The sequence below is a fragment of the Sander lucioperca genome, chromosome 8 (assembly GCF_008315115.2).
Source record: "Sander lucioperca isolate FBNREF2018 chromosome 8, SLUC_FBN_1.2, whole genome shotgun sequence".
NCBI lineage: Eukaryota > Metazoa > Chordata > Actinopteri > Perciformes > Percidae > Sander > Sander lucioperca.
In genome coordinates this window covers 2890434-2905217 of record NC_050180.1, presented here as the reverse complement: position 1 = coordinate 2905217, position 14784 = coordinate 2890434, and the positions used below count along the sequence as shown (strand labels likewise).

The window sequence follows — 14784 nt, the reverse complement described above, 5'->3', positions numbered from 1 at the left end:
TACTGAAGTAAAGGATCTCAATACTCCTTCCGCCACTGGTTACAAGTTTGAACCCTGTTAAAGGTAGTTTGTCAGTACATGCAAAATTATTGTTGATTGAGACACAGAAAGATTGGTTTCCTCCTCTACAAAATATGTATGAAAACATATTACACATTACAGGTAAAATGTTAGAAATTCATAATCAAACCTTCCCTGTCTCTTTGCATTCCATCTTCTCCTTCTCCCCCATTACTTCTCCTCCCATTCTCTTTTCTTCTGTCTCCCTATCCCTCTTCACAAGAAGGTGACACAGACAGGACCACACTGGCATATGGCTTAACAATAGCCGAGGCTGTTAAAATATTAACTTGCTCCACCTCATTAAGGCGCTCTAAGTCATGAAGCCCTTCTGTGAGGTAGCACTATAAACCACCGTCCAACCCCTTGGCCCTCTCAGCCCTGGTGCTCGTCAGGCTAAAGCAGCAGCAGGATGTGCCCCCCCCCCGGAGCCTTCACAAAGGCCAGTATGGCATCGTTAATGGTGCATGTTGGCTTAAGATCGACCTGCATCTTAGCAGGAGATGCTCTATGAAATGGCGTCTATAGACGCCTCCCAGGGGGGGCTGGAGTCTACAGGGGTGTTTTGTGTATGAGTGAACGCATGACTGTGTGTTTGTGCTGTATGTAAAAGTGTTCAAGTGACCCTATAGGTGTGTATGTGTTAAGAGAAGAAAGCTTGGAGCAGAGGGGAGGGGGGGAGGCGCGGTTGGGGGCTCTGAAGATATGCACACTTTGTACAATTATCCGCAATTTATGTTAAGAAGACTGTAAAGGATTCCAAAAGCCACAAAAATATGTGTCATGTTTTTATTTTGGTTGTGACTTAAAAAGACTAAAGGCCCCTTCACACTAGAAAAATAGATCCAGCAATTCGCCGCAGGGTTGTGCGGCAGTGGGACTGTCACTTAAATGGCCCATTTTTGTGACGCTCTGTTGTGTTCTTTAACACCCCAATGTAGTATAAGTAGACTTTATATTTCACAATTATTGTTTTCTGTCAGATCGCACTTGAAGGCAGCTTCATTTCACTGACAGAGAGAGAGAAAGATAAGAGACAGAATGACAGGTGATGATGATGGGAAACAGTCAGCTGTTCCACAAACTCCCAGGCAGGTCAGTGCTTGTGTTTGGTGTTTTAAAACTTTCTTGTGGCAGCGATAGAGGCAGTGATGTTTCCTGTTTCCTGTACGGGACTCTCACACCGCCTCAAAACACTCTGACAAGTCTGATCTCTGGTTACATGAGTGATGTTGGGTTGCACTTCTCCAAAAGTTAAATCTGTCTCAACTTTTTGCGACCTGCGTTTTTTGTCAGACGGCTGAAATGCACGCTAAAGAAGTTAATTTGATGTTTTCGTCTATGTACGAAAAGAGAATAATCAACTGTGACAGTTCAGTGACCCACCAGCAGACTCAACAAGCAGGATAAGTACTCCAAGTTTACTTTTAGAGGGCACAATACAGGTTGGAAACAGGTAGGCATGCAGTGGAGGCAACAGGACCAAAGGGCTGAGAGGAGGTAGGCAGACAACAACTGAATAAACAGGCAGGCATGGAATTTAAACAGAAGATACAAATGATTGTGTTGATAATGCTGCTGTGTCGCCATAAAGGGGCAGCTTCCTTCAGGCTTGTCAGTGTGACGAAAATGTAAGCTGGAGATCAAGGAGCAGTCCAGGATGTCCCTGGTAGAAACCCCAGGAGTGACCCTCCTAATCGACTTGGTACTGGAGGTCTCTTCCCTATGGCAAACGCACAGAAGAAGCTACATGATAAAGACCAGCTGGCCGTCAATGAGCCAGTGGGGTGGTGGGATCCTGGAGGCGGAAACTAGAGGGCTTTCATTGATGGGATTGACTCGAGAGACAGGGAAGCTTGGATCTGGGAAGGGATGCAGCGCAGAGCAATCTCCATCACCTGCTTCATGCGCTCTGTCTGGCTGTCGAACTGAGGGGGAAAGCCAGAGGAGAGCCATGTGCACAGGTGAATGTACAGAATTGTAATCTAACCCTAACCCTAACATGTAGAGGTAAACCTGGGGCCTCAGTTGCACACAATATCCTTTGGCCCGGCTGTGTGATCAGATCACATGTTGTAGAACTATTTCAGCAGTGTCCATTGGCATTTTAGATGACTTATAAAAACAGTCAATGCTGTCAAAATGAGGAGGCAAGTGAAGCCACAGGTGATGAGAGGCAGGAAGTGGCTGCAGAGGGTTAGCACCTGACCAAAGCTTTTTTCCATTGTGGGCCACCAGAAGTGCTATGGAGTGCAGTTGATGCAGGGATGAATCGTGAAGCAAGACAGGTTTCCCCAGCGGGACATTAACACTATTAGCAGAACAATCAACTACAAATTATTTGAGACTACAATTGTTCTCAATGACCCTCCACACTCCTGGGCCTTCTCTGACAAAGATTTGTGGGAAAGTAGTGGTACTAACATTTTGTGGAACCAGGACAGCAAGATGGGACAGTGGGGTAATCCGTTTTGTTAAGGAAGAGGATCTGTCTGACTACACACTACTAAGTAAACGTAGCAAAAGATATGCAATTTTGAACTGAAATATAGTAGGATGAAAGTAGCCTGAAACACAACGAGGGTTTTGGCTAGTCTGAAAGACATTACCATATAAAGTGTCCACTGGGAGTGTTAAATATCTCTTACTCATCTGTCATTCACTTATCCTGATCAAATCATAAGCGTTCCTGGGGTCAAGTTTCATAAAACTGGAGCCTGCTTGCAGTGGTAAACCCAGCCCGATCTGCCGGCGATTTGATTTCTCCCTGCAGCTCAGGCTGGAAACCTGTACGTTTATCTATCCTGCTTCCGTTACAAATCTGCGGGGACCAATCACAAACTGGCTTATCCACCTGGTGCGCTATTGGCAGGTTTAACACGATGACGATAGAGAAGCAACGGCAGGCATTTTTTTGTTTACATTTAACATGGCGGCCACCGAAGCGCAGCAACCTGTTGATGCCGCTGTTGCTGCTGTTTTAAAATATTTCAAAGGCAAGTTTTCTCTGAAAACGGAACAGAAACTTGCCCTGGAACAATTCCTACAAAAGAAGGATGTGTTTGCGTTACTACCGACCGGCTGTGGTAAAACCCTAATTTGGCCAAAAGAATGGAGCTCAGCTGTACGTCACCCGGATCGTTGGTCTGATTGGTTGAAGGACTATCCAATTGTGTACAGAGTCTTTGAACTATGCCCGTTGATCACGCCTCTTGTGCAGTAGAAAATACAGAGCAGACTCCCCAGACTAATGTTCAATCTTAAAATATTGAGCTTGGTCGGGTGATAGCCAGACTAAGTGGTTCCAGAACAGAGGAGACAATTGGAGGGGCTACCTGTTCTTGATAGTAATGTCATCAGGGCTAAGGTAGTCAGTGTTGGGTTCAAGGCTCTTACCTTCCATTCCCACAAAGAAAAATGAACAGCTGTAGTACAGGGGGGAAAAGGGCCAGATGCATCCATCCCTTCTCCTCCGTCCCTCTCTTTTCACCCCCCACTCTTTGTTTCTCCTCTTCTTCCCTGTCACTGATCCCTCTCTTTTCCAGGCTCCTCCCTCTCTCCACAATCCATTGCATTGGGTTTAACTCCCTAAGCGTCAATCAATACCACTTCCTTTCTCTTCTCCCCCCTCCACCTTCACCATCTCACCATCAACATTTCTCCAGTCTTTTAATGGAACCTTGAGTCTTCCAAGGAGGTAGTCCAGATGTGTGACAGTGTTCTGAATCTGGTCAGAGTGTGCTGGGTCCATGTGTGGCCAGATCGCTCAGTGAAAGATCTGTAAATTTGATTTCCATCCACAAACAGACTCGCCAAACAGGCGCAGCCAGGTTAACAACTGAGTTTGATTAGTCGTAGGCAGAATACAGGTAAGCAAAGCGCTGTGGCCAGGAGGCAGTCGAGTCACCAAGTCTGAGTCAATTCTCGAGGCTTCAGTGTTTGAGTCTGAGTCCAAGTCTGAGTCACCAAAGGAGAGCCTGAGTCCAGTCACCATTACCTGAGTTTGAGTCAGAGTCGAGTCACAAGTACAGAGAATAGCGACTCGAGTCTATTGCCTAGTCTAGTGCCTATTACACATAAACCATCAACAAATCCAACTTCCGAGTCCTGTTTCATGAATGCTCGAGTTGATTTCCTAAATCAGTGTTCCAAGTTCCAAGTCATCAGTGTCCAAAAGCCTGGAAGATGCTTTGAGAGCTGATTTGTGTGAACTTGAGGTCAGCAAGTTACCTTGCACGGCAGCTGGATCATCGTGATATCACAAGAAAGTCGCTGGATCACATATCACATGAAAATCCATCTCGTCAGGCTTCAAGTAGTCTCGCATTGCCAGACCTTCCTCCACAGCGCTGTGGGGGAGTCTGGCTAGTCCACACAGCATTCTGGGATGCTCTGGTTAATTGGCATTTCTTTAAACCAATCACAGTCGTCTTGGTACGGAGCCCCGGTGCCGCTGCAAAATAGTCTCGGGAAGGAACTTGTTTTGGTGGAACATGTGTACGTTCAAAAGTAGTTTTAGTCGTGCAACAGAAAACTCAGATTAGACAGATAGTCTAGCTAGCTGTCTGGATTTACCCTGCAGAGATCTGAGGAGCAGTTAACCATAGTCCTCAGAAATCCACCGGAGTTTAGAACACCAACACAAAGAAAGAGGAAGGGGACGGACATCCGGCCGAAAATGAGGGACATCAGCGGAATTTCCGGCGGCACCTGAGCAATCCCAGAAGTGGAACGTGGTGTATGTAGACCATTGTCTACCTTGTCTTGTCTCTTTGGTCTGAACAGCAGCGGACCAAACCACTCAGCATTCTGTGAGGGGCTACTGGCAGTTATGGGTGTGGTTTAGGTGTGTGATGACCACAACTGTTCCTTCAAAACAATAATGGCCGTGTCAGACAGATGGGTCATCCAATCACCTGCCAGGTATTTTATGAAAGTGCCTGCCCTTTTCTAAACAGTTTCCATTGACGACTTTTCAGATGGTTCTGTGTAACAAACCATCAGTCACGTCAGGTTAGTCTGCAAGTATCCCAGTATGCATTAGACATCTGTCAACTTTTATAATGTCTATACTACAAATTGTATTATGTCAGAATTATAATACTAAATTTAGTTTTGAAGCACCTTTCTACTTTGTAAGATTGTCATCATGGATGGCCGGATATCAATGCTGGCTGGTTGATTTTAGTACTCACATCACATAAACAATTTTTTTGTCCTACCCATTTACCCAATCTTTGTAACCACCCAGTGACAACCGTCCTCAAAAAGTGAATTACATTCTGTAAATCCTCCCAGTATGAGCTTGCGCTGTGTCTTTAACACAACAGCTGTTCGTTCAAAGAAACTTATCCTCCTCCTCCTCCTCCGTCTCCATCTCTGTCTCTTCTCCCCCATCACTCCCCCCGTCTCCACCTCTTCCCTGTCACTGAACACTGTCTTTTGTGAGCCTCCTTCCCCTCTCCATGAGCATGGCTAAGGGATTAACTCCCCAAGTGTCAATCAATACTGTTTTTCCTTTCTCTTTCACCCCTCCTCCACCACCTCCACCTTTCTCCAGTCTTATAATTGAACATCGAGCCTTGCGCGGAGGGAACGGATGGTGCCCCCCCCCCCCTCCCCTCTTTCATTCCAACATTTGATGCCTCCTTTCCTTCTCTACCTCTTTTTCCTCCCCCTCCACCTCCTTTCTTTCAGGCTTGTTTGCACATCTCTGGGTTTGCTGTGTTTGGAAACGGAGGGATGAAGAAGAAAGGGAAGAGAGAGAAAAGAAATGCCAGGAGGGCTGGAGAGGGAGGGAAAGAAACCCAAAGTGCAGGGGAAGGTGTAAAAGTTTAATAAACATCAAGAGCTCTCACTTTTGAGAGAAGGATGAGCGGTGACGATGTGTTTCCTGCCTGTTTATTTTATGACTTCGTTTGTGTGTGTGTGTGTGTGTGTGTGTGCGTGTGAGGCTGGTATGTTCAATGTCTCCCTCTTTCTCTGTTGTCCTCCATTAACCAGGCACTGAGCTTTGTTTTCAATTATTCACCTTGATAAACGAGTTAATCCGCATTAATACACCTGTGGTTAGTTCACACATATTTCGTCATACGTGGCTGACAAGGTGTAAATCCGGCTGACGTCATAGCTTACAGTATACACAAGGGACAATAGCGCCTGGTAGTGTGAGAGAATGAGACCTTTTTCTCTGCTCCTCTTGTTGAGGTGTGAAGCAGAAAGAAAGAGATCTAAAGGCTCACATGAAATGTTCCGTGTTCAATCAGGAAACGGAGCCGTATTTACATTCACCTAGCTTGAATGCGCTCTGACCCTTTCATGTTGTTTCTTTTCAAGGGGCCAAATATTTACTTTCTACTTTCCATTTTTCATTTTCCGACTATTTGACACCTTATGTTTGTGTTGGCTGCTTCTTTTTTTTCGGAGCAGGAGGGAGAGTGCCTTGAAGCAAATACTATTTTGAAACTAAACAAAAGGTTTCCAAAGGGCTTTCAAACATTCTCTATATACTGTATATACACAAGCAATGCCTCAAACTGGCATCTACAGTCTGGTATTCATATCATGGTCAGCCTGGTCGCTACTAAAGGCCAGTTAAAAGTAACTCAGGGGTTGGAATTATTTGCATTACAGCAGGCAACATGTTGCATTTACTATGATGTAAAGACAGAATAATAGAATAATAAATTCCATCAGTACAATACAAAGTCATGTCATACTCACCCCTCTGCTGCTCTCGCTTTCTCTTTTTAACAGAAATATTCAACACATTCTCATGAACGGGTCCGTATGATATCGTACGGAAATGTTCGTATGATATCCCAAGAAATTAGGAGACCGCCGGCTGGTCATGTGATGCCGGCTAGCTACGAGCTCTATGACGCCGAGCGGCAGATGCTAGTTGTTTAAAGGGGAACTATGCAGTTTTTTTAAGCTTAATTTACCTTAACTGAGCAGCTTTGGAGTCATTGGAATGGTTATACGACTTTTTTCGAGTTGAATGGTGGTCGTCTCGCTCCCCCCTAGCGCCTGTGAGCTGAAAAACCATCCTTGCAACTTTGGGCCGGCGAGCCGGTGGCCTCAGCGTCAGGAAGTATGGCGTGATATCAGGTCTCACGATGTAACAAATTGCTTCACGGCACTGCACACATACACCCATTCAGGAACCGGCTAACAAGGTAGCGATGGAGTTTTTCACACTATCGTATCGCAGAAAGCTAGGAAAGCATTGTCGTGGGAACAGAGGAAGAGGAAACGGCAGACTAACTGAGAGAGGAGTCAGACACGAGTAAACATAGGAGCTGACAAATATCTATTCTGAAGCTGTAGGGGGAGCTCTATAGAGAAACCTCTAGGGGAGCTCTATAGAGAAACCTGTAGGGGAGCTCTATAGAGAAACCTCTAGGGGAGCTCTATAGAGAAACCTCTAGGGGAGCTCTATAGAGAAACCTGCCAGCAAAAAGCCAGAAAACAGCGAAGAAATGGCCAAAACTAAATAGCTATGTATAACTTTAAGCCGCTACAGAGCTTTGTGACGCCGGCTACAGACCTCTGTTGTATCAGCGGTAGTTGGTGGTTCAGCTACCTGAAAATAGGTGACTTTGAAAGCACTGCCAGTCATTTCGGCGGACATTACGATTAAATTTAGCCCACAAAATATGAGCGTTTTGCCGCGACGAAAGTTAAAGTTAAGATCAGACACCAAAACGACTAGTTAAGATTAGGAAAAAGATGGTGGTTTGGGTTAAAACACTCCTAAGGAACTCCTTTTTTTATAATTTATACTGTTTATTGATCCCCAGTGGAGAAATTACAATTTACATTTCCTGGGTGAAAGTCTTTAGTTTCCCCCGGGAAGTGAACTCCACTCTCTGGCTGAAAGTCCTGTATGTTAACACCCCCCCATCCACCCCGTGTTCTTATACAGCGGCCGTCAATGCAGTGAATACAGCAAAAAAAAAAGTGGAACGCTTACGAATTACAGTGCTTAACTTTTGTAGCTTTTTGAACGAATGGTTCATGAGAACAGGCTGAAATATTAGACTCATTACTGGGCCATTTCAGCCACTGAATAACTCAACATTGATTGAGAAAAATGAGTGGAATGTAGGCTACATTATACTGATTTAGGAAGACAAAAGGTAAACATTAAGGATGTTTTGAGGTTTTAGTTAACATGGGAACAGGGGAATTAAGAAATAATATAAATGTGGTTGGAACGTGCTGGCTTGGCCTTTAATATAAGCATGTGTCTAATATTAAAGACTACTGAGGTAAATCATTTGCGATTTGTACAGTATCGAGATTTTTTCTTTTCTATTTTTTTTTGACTGTTTAAATTGTATTTCACCCTTCCCAGAGAACAGGAAACATGGGATTAACAACGGGAGTGATGTAAAATGTATCAAGGTCCACCAGGAGGACCTGTATGCCAATTTCTGTTTTTTTTCTGACATAAACCTTTATCAGCTCGCTCATCTTCCTTCCTGAGGGAATCAATTGTAGCTCTTTCTGTGCTTTCTCTCAGACTCTCCTGAGTAACGGCGAGCTGACACTTCCAGCTAATCACAGCTGAGCACTATCACATAATCTCAGTATATCATATTCTCTTCCTCCGGGATCCGAGGTCAGCAACAACTGCACTAACAACACTCAGGATCAGCGTTATCACAGCACATCTAACCTTTCCTTTGATTTTGGACCTTCTCCTACTTAGTCTAATGTTACAGCAAGCAGAAACACGCTTCCATTTCAGTCTCCCTGCAGTGATGAAAAGCAGCAGCATTAGCACTAAATGGCTCTCAGACAGACGGAGGATTCAGGCTTGGCTGAGCTAAAACACGCTCGGGTTAGTGCCCAGCCTGCTAACAACCCTGATCACAATCAATGGAGGATCAATAAAAATCAATGGAAGCTAATGGTGAAGGGCTTTTTTCCTCTTAAAGGTCAGTTTGCATTGTGGGTCGCTATCAGACCATCAGCAGCATCACTGGACCATTAACGCCTGAGGGATCTCCCAGGAGACTCCGAATTAGAAAACAGATGTGTGAGTTCATCACCTGGTGATGGGGATGCTGTATGTCGATTTATACAAGGCAAATAACTGACAGTGAGGAGAAAAGGAGGGGTGAATGATTACGTTTTTATTAATGCCAATAGTCTACAGCTGGCATGTCCAAAGTCCGGCCCGGGGGCCAATCATGGCCCGCGGCCCGCGGCCTCGGTTTGTGAAAGACAAAAGCAAGAGTCATATGTAGTAAGCTTAAATGTTAACAAACTTTGCATTACTCAAAATAAGTCATGTTTAAAATGAACATGAGGTTAAGATATTTATGTAAGTTGAAGGTATTCCATACAGTATGTTGGGTTATCAGACTACACATGTAAAAGTAAGGCAGAATTGTCTTTTTGGTTTTTTTAGATTTGTTCATGCCTGAGTGGCGTTGATTTGGTTGCATTACCATTTTAAATAAAGGTAATTGTGACAATAAAAATAAAAATTGTTATAGATCAGTGCATTTGTATGTAACTTTTATTGTTAAAAAAAAAGTCCATTGGACCCCGGGCATCTTCACATTATCAAATCTGGCACTCTTTAAAAAAAGGGTTACACTTTACTTGAAGGTATCTACATAAGAGTGACATGACACTGTCATGAACGTATCATAAACATTATAAACAAGTCATAAACGTTTATGATATATACGCTTTTGTCAGACAGTGTCATTCGGTTTTTGTCATGACAAGTTAGGTTTGGGTTAAAACGGGGCACGGGCACAAGAGGACCACTGGTGTAAATAAAATACTTAAAATCGCCTTAAAAAAGCTGGGTTAGGTTATACAAAAATGCTGTTTAAAAGACTGCAGAGTTAGGGTTAGAGTTAGAGTTAGAGTTAGGGTTAGGATTAGGGTTCAAGTGTCATGACTGTGTCATGTGTTCATGACAGTGTCATGTCACTCTTATGTAGATACATTCAAGTAAAGTGTTACCAAAAAAAGTTTGGTCTCCCCTAGTCTACAGATTCATGGTAAAGGGGGAAATATGATCAAAACACTGCCAAGAAAAGTGGTTTGTTGGAGGCTATCCTCGTAACAAAAACAGCATTTGTTGTTTTTTCAAATCTCTAATACGACGTGAGATTATGTTTACCTGACAAGGACCCTCTAACAGCTGTGTGAATAATGACTCCTGTTTGTCAGTCGAGGAGTTTGTGTCTCCGAAGAAGTTAAGGTGAAAACACAAGACCTTTACCCAGGAAACGGGTGTTCATGTCCCGGGAGTACTACTACTACTACGTACCACAATATGTTTTGTAATTTTAACTAGTAAATGTAAATGGATTGTTTTTATATAGTGCTTTTCTAGTCTTAACGACTACTCAAAGCTCTTTTACATAGTACAGGAACCATCCACCATTCACCATTCACCATTCACACACTGGTGGCCGAGGCTGCTGTACAAGGTGCCACCTGCTCATCAGATAAACATGCACACACATTTAGCCGAGGCCGCCGCACTTGGGTCGGGGTTTTGTATCTTTTTGTGCCAGGCCCGGTTGAGGTTCCCAGGGGCGCATACCCTATCATCCCCACTGAGACGGCACCCACACAGCATCACCGTCAACCCTCGGACAAAGGCGCGGGGAGTGTGTTGACTCGGACGGTGGTCCAGACTAGTTTGGCCATGAAACGCGTCCGCAGCCCCCCCGCCATCCCATATCCGTCTTCGCGAGAGGGATAAAAAGGCGCACAGGAAACAAAAACCTTGAAAAAATTATATACGACCCTGCCAAATCACAGACATGGTCGATTCGCACAGGATTTAGATCACAGACAACCTCTGTAAATATTACAAATGACTAGAGGTCACCAGGTAATACTGATCCCGTGTGAATAGGGCTTATGAGCAAAAAGCGAGGGCAAAACATTATCCAAAAGAAAAAGAAAAAATGATAAATCTTGGTTGGATACTTCCTATTCTATTGACTTTAAAGGAAGGGCTTTGTTTCGGCTGCCCCCTTTATGTCTCTACCTGCCACAGTGACAAAGTACTTCCCTAATTCAAAGACCAAACTCTGCCCTGTACCTCTCCAGGTCAGCACCCAACCTAAAAGGCCGGATTAAAGGTTGACTTCATTGGTGAAATGAAGATCTGACAGCCGCTGAGTTTGTGTTATTGCTCACTCTGCGATGTGTACCTTCCTTTTAGCACTTGGCTGCTTGTATGTAGTCAAGGTGTGAAGGTGCTTAATCCTGCTCTTCACGGCTTTGTGATCCTCATCTCTGAGCAAACACCAGGCACAGGGAGGTCTGCAAATACACACACACACACACACACACACACACACACACACACACAAACACACACACACACACACACACACACACACACACACACACTGTTTTATTTTAAAATTTACATCTGTGTAAAAGTTTTTTGTAAGATATGGAAATAATTGTAGTCACCAATATTAAAAACATTACAAATGCAGAAACCATGTGCAACAAGCAGAGCAAAAGGTTTTGTCGTTTATTGGGATCCCAATTAATTATTGCCTTGACAATAATTACTCTTTACAACATTAACTTTGCATCTAACAATGAAATTACATCAAAACCATACATATACAAAACATTAAGCAGGATAATTAAATTAAATGTTACTATTGTGTTCCCCAATTGTCAGGGGAAATTTGAGCAAACTTGAAATGTTGCAAAAAAGAAATGTAAATTATGTGCATTTCCATCACCTGGTTTGGACGGGAATAAACTCGGCTACAGTGTAGTTTGGTCAGAAGTTGGCACTATAGACTACGCATGGCTGTAACCCTCCAGAAAAAGGTTGCTTACCAGAAAACCATGGCCATTGGCCATGTCTTATGCTGTCAGGAGACAAAGACATGTCATAAGAATAACCGGGAAGACGGCGACAGCGGAACAGCTGATCAGTCCTGTGAGTTAAATGTTTGCTATGTCCAAACTAATCTGGGAAGGCGTTTCCATATCCCATTTAGAGCATCAACCCTCACTTTGTGACTTGGAGTAAGGGCGGGTGCCGTTTTTCTGCATGTACTGTGTGTACGGACTGGGGCATTATCAAACTCAATTAAAAAAAACCTCATTATCAAAAAAAATAACGTAAACTCAAGAATCCGCTCTGTGTTTCAACCAAAATCTTCCCGCTCGCTTGCACTCCTCTCCACTCATGCTCTGGCCGCAACTATGTCACTGCACAAGTTTGCAGAGCCCGATTAGCCGGCCATATGCTCTGCAAAAATATAAGTGGGCATAGATAATGGATGGATGGAAATAATGCACTTCTAGCTGACCTCATTTGTAGCAAATGTATGAACCATGCAATAAACATTCATGGTGCAAACCACACGTGAACGCACACAGAGTATGCACAAGTTCCTTTATGCACACAAACATGCAACAACAGTGTTGAAGCAATATACACACTGCTAACCCTGAAATACAGACTCCTTCAGACAGATTAGAGCCAGCTGTGTGTTACAGATGTGGATTTATGTGCTTATACTGTATGACCCTGAAATGCTGCATTAAATACACAGGGTCTAAATATATGTATCGGGGACATTCATTTACAGTATGCGTGGAGTTTGGCCCATGTTAAAATACATGCAACAACATGTGAGCACACACACACACACACACACACACACACACACACACACGCACACACGCACACACGCACACGCACACACACACGCACACACACACACACACACACACACACACACACACACATGCACACATGTTGAGCTATTCTGTTTAGTAGATATTTATCAGTTAAGTGCACACATGCAAAATATTTGCTGGCCCTTATGTAATTTCAGTCAAATTTATGCAAACACCCACATTCAAAGACAGTCCATTACCTAATAATCTGTTCTGTCAGTTTTTATTTTTGCAAAAAGAAATACCCTTTCACTGGCAATTTCATTCCCTTATACCTTACCAATCAATCCTCCAAAACCAGCAGTACATGTTTATATTCCACTGTAGTGAATTTACACTGTGGGGTAGCTCTGTTTTAACTTTGTCATTATTTGGGCGAGCATGTTGTTACAGTAAAGCCATTTGTACAGGGGGTGGGGGGTGGGGGGGGGGGGGGGACAGATGCGTGGCTGATTGGATCCAGGCTCACTATACTGATTGGAATGATAAAATGGGTCAATCTATGATGATGGCGCACTTCAAACGTAATTCATTGAGTTCCACTAAAGAATCCCTGATGAGGAACACGGTTACAGTATGTTGGGAATTATTCTGGAGCGCAGGGAAAATAAAAATGGAATCACTCCAGGATAAATGAGCTCATTAAACGCAAATTAGCACAACACTTTAGGTAGTACTGTAGAGTCTCGGTGTGCTGTAATATACGGTAGAGTCACTGGTCAACAAGCCTGTTACAAATATGTGTACGAGGTAATGGGAAGAGGACCCAAATGGAGACACTGAGGCAGAAAAGCTCAAAGAAAAATGACTTTAATACAGTGAACCAATGTTAAAATTAACAGGGTTACAGTCAGGCCCAAGAAGATATGATAAGATAACATAAGATAGATTTTATTGATCCCACACTGGGGGAATTCCCTTGTTACAGCAGCAGAAGAACACACTACTGAAGAAAAGAAGAATGCATCAGAAATGGTATTTAATGAAAATAATAGAACAGTGGCTTATCGGCCTTTAATGGAAAGGACAGTTGTAGACGTGAAAGTGGGGAGAGAGAGGGGGAAGACATGAAGCAAAGGCCCGGAGGTCGGATTCATACCCTGGGGTGGTAAGGACTAATTTTCTTTAAAATACTATCATTTTAAGCTGCTGGCACGCCAGTTTCCCATCTTGCAACACTGTTCTGCGGCATCGGTTTAGATAAACTGTCTGTCTGTCGTGAGACAATGTTATTGAAGTGCAATGCTAACACCCTATTCTTTTAAGTGAGACTTTTATACAGGGATTTAATTGTAATGGATTATTTGCCACTCACAGTTGTATTTCTGTTTTTATGTCTTGATAGAGGAGCAGACCAGATGATTGGGATGTTGTTTCACAGATTGTTTTTAATTGATTTTTTTTTTTTTTACTCAAAAAGTGCTTATTGTGAATTGCAGAGTTACCCTGGTCTATGCGTTATCAACTATCACATATGATGCCTCTACTGCCCTACAAAGGCAAAAGACCTGAACTCACTAGAGTGTGGAACTGAGAAAAATGACTTTAAAGTTTTTTAGCTGTCCAGCCAACTGATTTATAGGTAGGACACTGGAAATCTGACAATTAGATGTTTTAGTAATTATATTTATCTACATAAAAAATCTCAAGCTCAAACATGACATTTTGACTTTTGACCTCAAAATGAAGTTACTGTACTCTGTCTTTGTATTGTCTGCAAAAATTGAGAAGTCACGCCAAGGCAAAAGGCAGTTACCTCCACATTATCAATGATTGGTTGCTGATCACCATTTACAAAATCATTATAGTAACACCTGTATACAATCTAGTGATCATGGCATTTATTTTTGATGATTTACAATTATAGCCATCTACTTATTGCTATCCTGTACCCTAACTCGATTTGAGCGGTCCAAAACAAAGTCAAAGAGCGGTAACTGGTGTTACGGTGTTCTGCCTTGGTTTCTCCTGGGCTTTTGGAAGTTTCTGTTAAGACAACCCATTATTTTCTCGAAAAAACAA

The 14784-nt window shown here is 43.2% G+C and overlaps 2 long non-coding RNA genes across 2 annotated transcripts in view; one reads left to right on the top strand and one right to left on the bottom strand.

Annotated features, from left to right (window-relative positions):
• LOC118495534 overlaps window positions 1-1041 on the top strand; it is a 20280-nt gene extending 19239 nt beyond the window's left edge. The window contains exon 3 of the long non-coding RNA XR_004897979.1: window positions 910-1041. This is a non-coding gene — a long non-coding RNA (uncharacterized LOC118495534). The remainder of the gene's footprint in view (window positions 1-909) is intronic.
• Window positions 1-14784, bottom strand: part of LOC116043201 — a 19481-nt gene extending 4697 nt beyond the window's left edge. The window contains exons 1-2 of the long non-coding RNA XR_004103423.2: window positions 14622-14784; window positions 12379-12380 (exon numbers count right to left, since the gene is read on the bottom strand). This is a non-coding gene — a long non-coding RNA (uncharacterized LOC116043201). The remainder of the gene's footprint in view (window positions 1-12378; window positions 12381-14621) is intronic.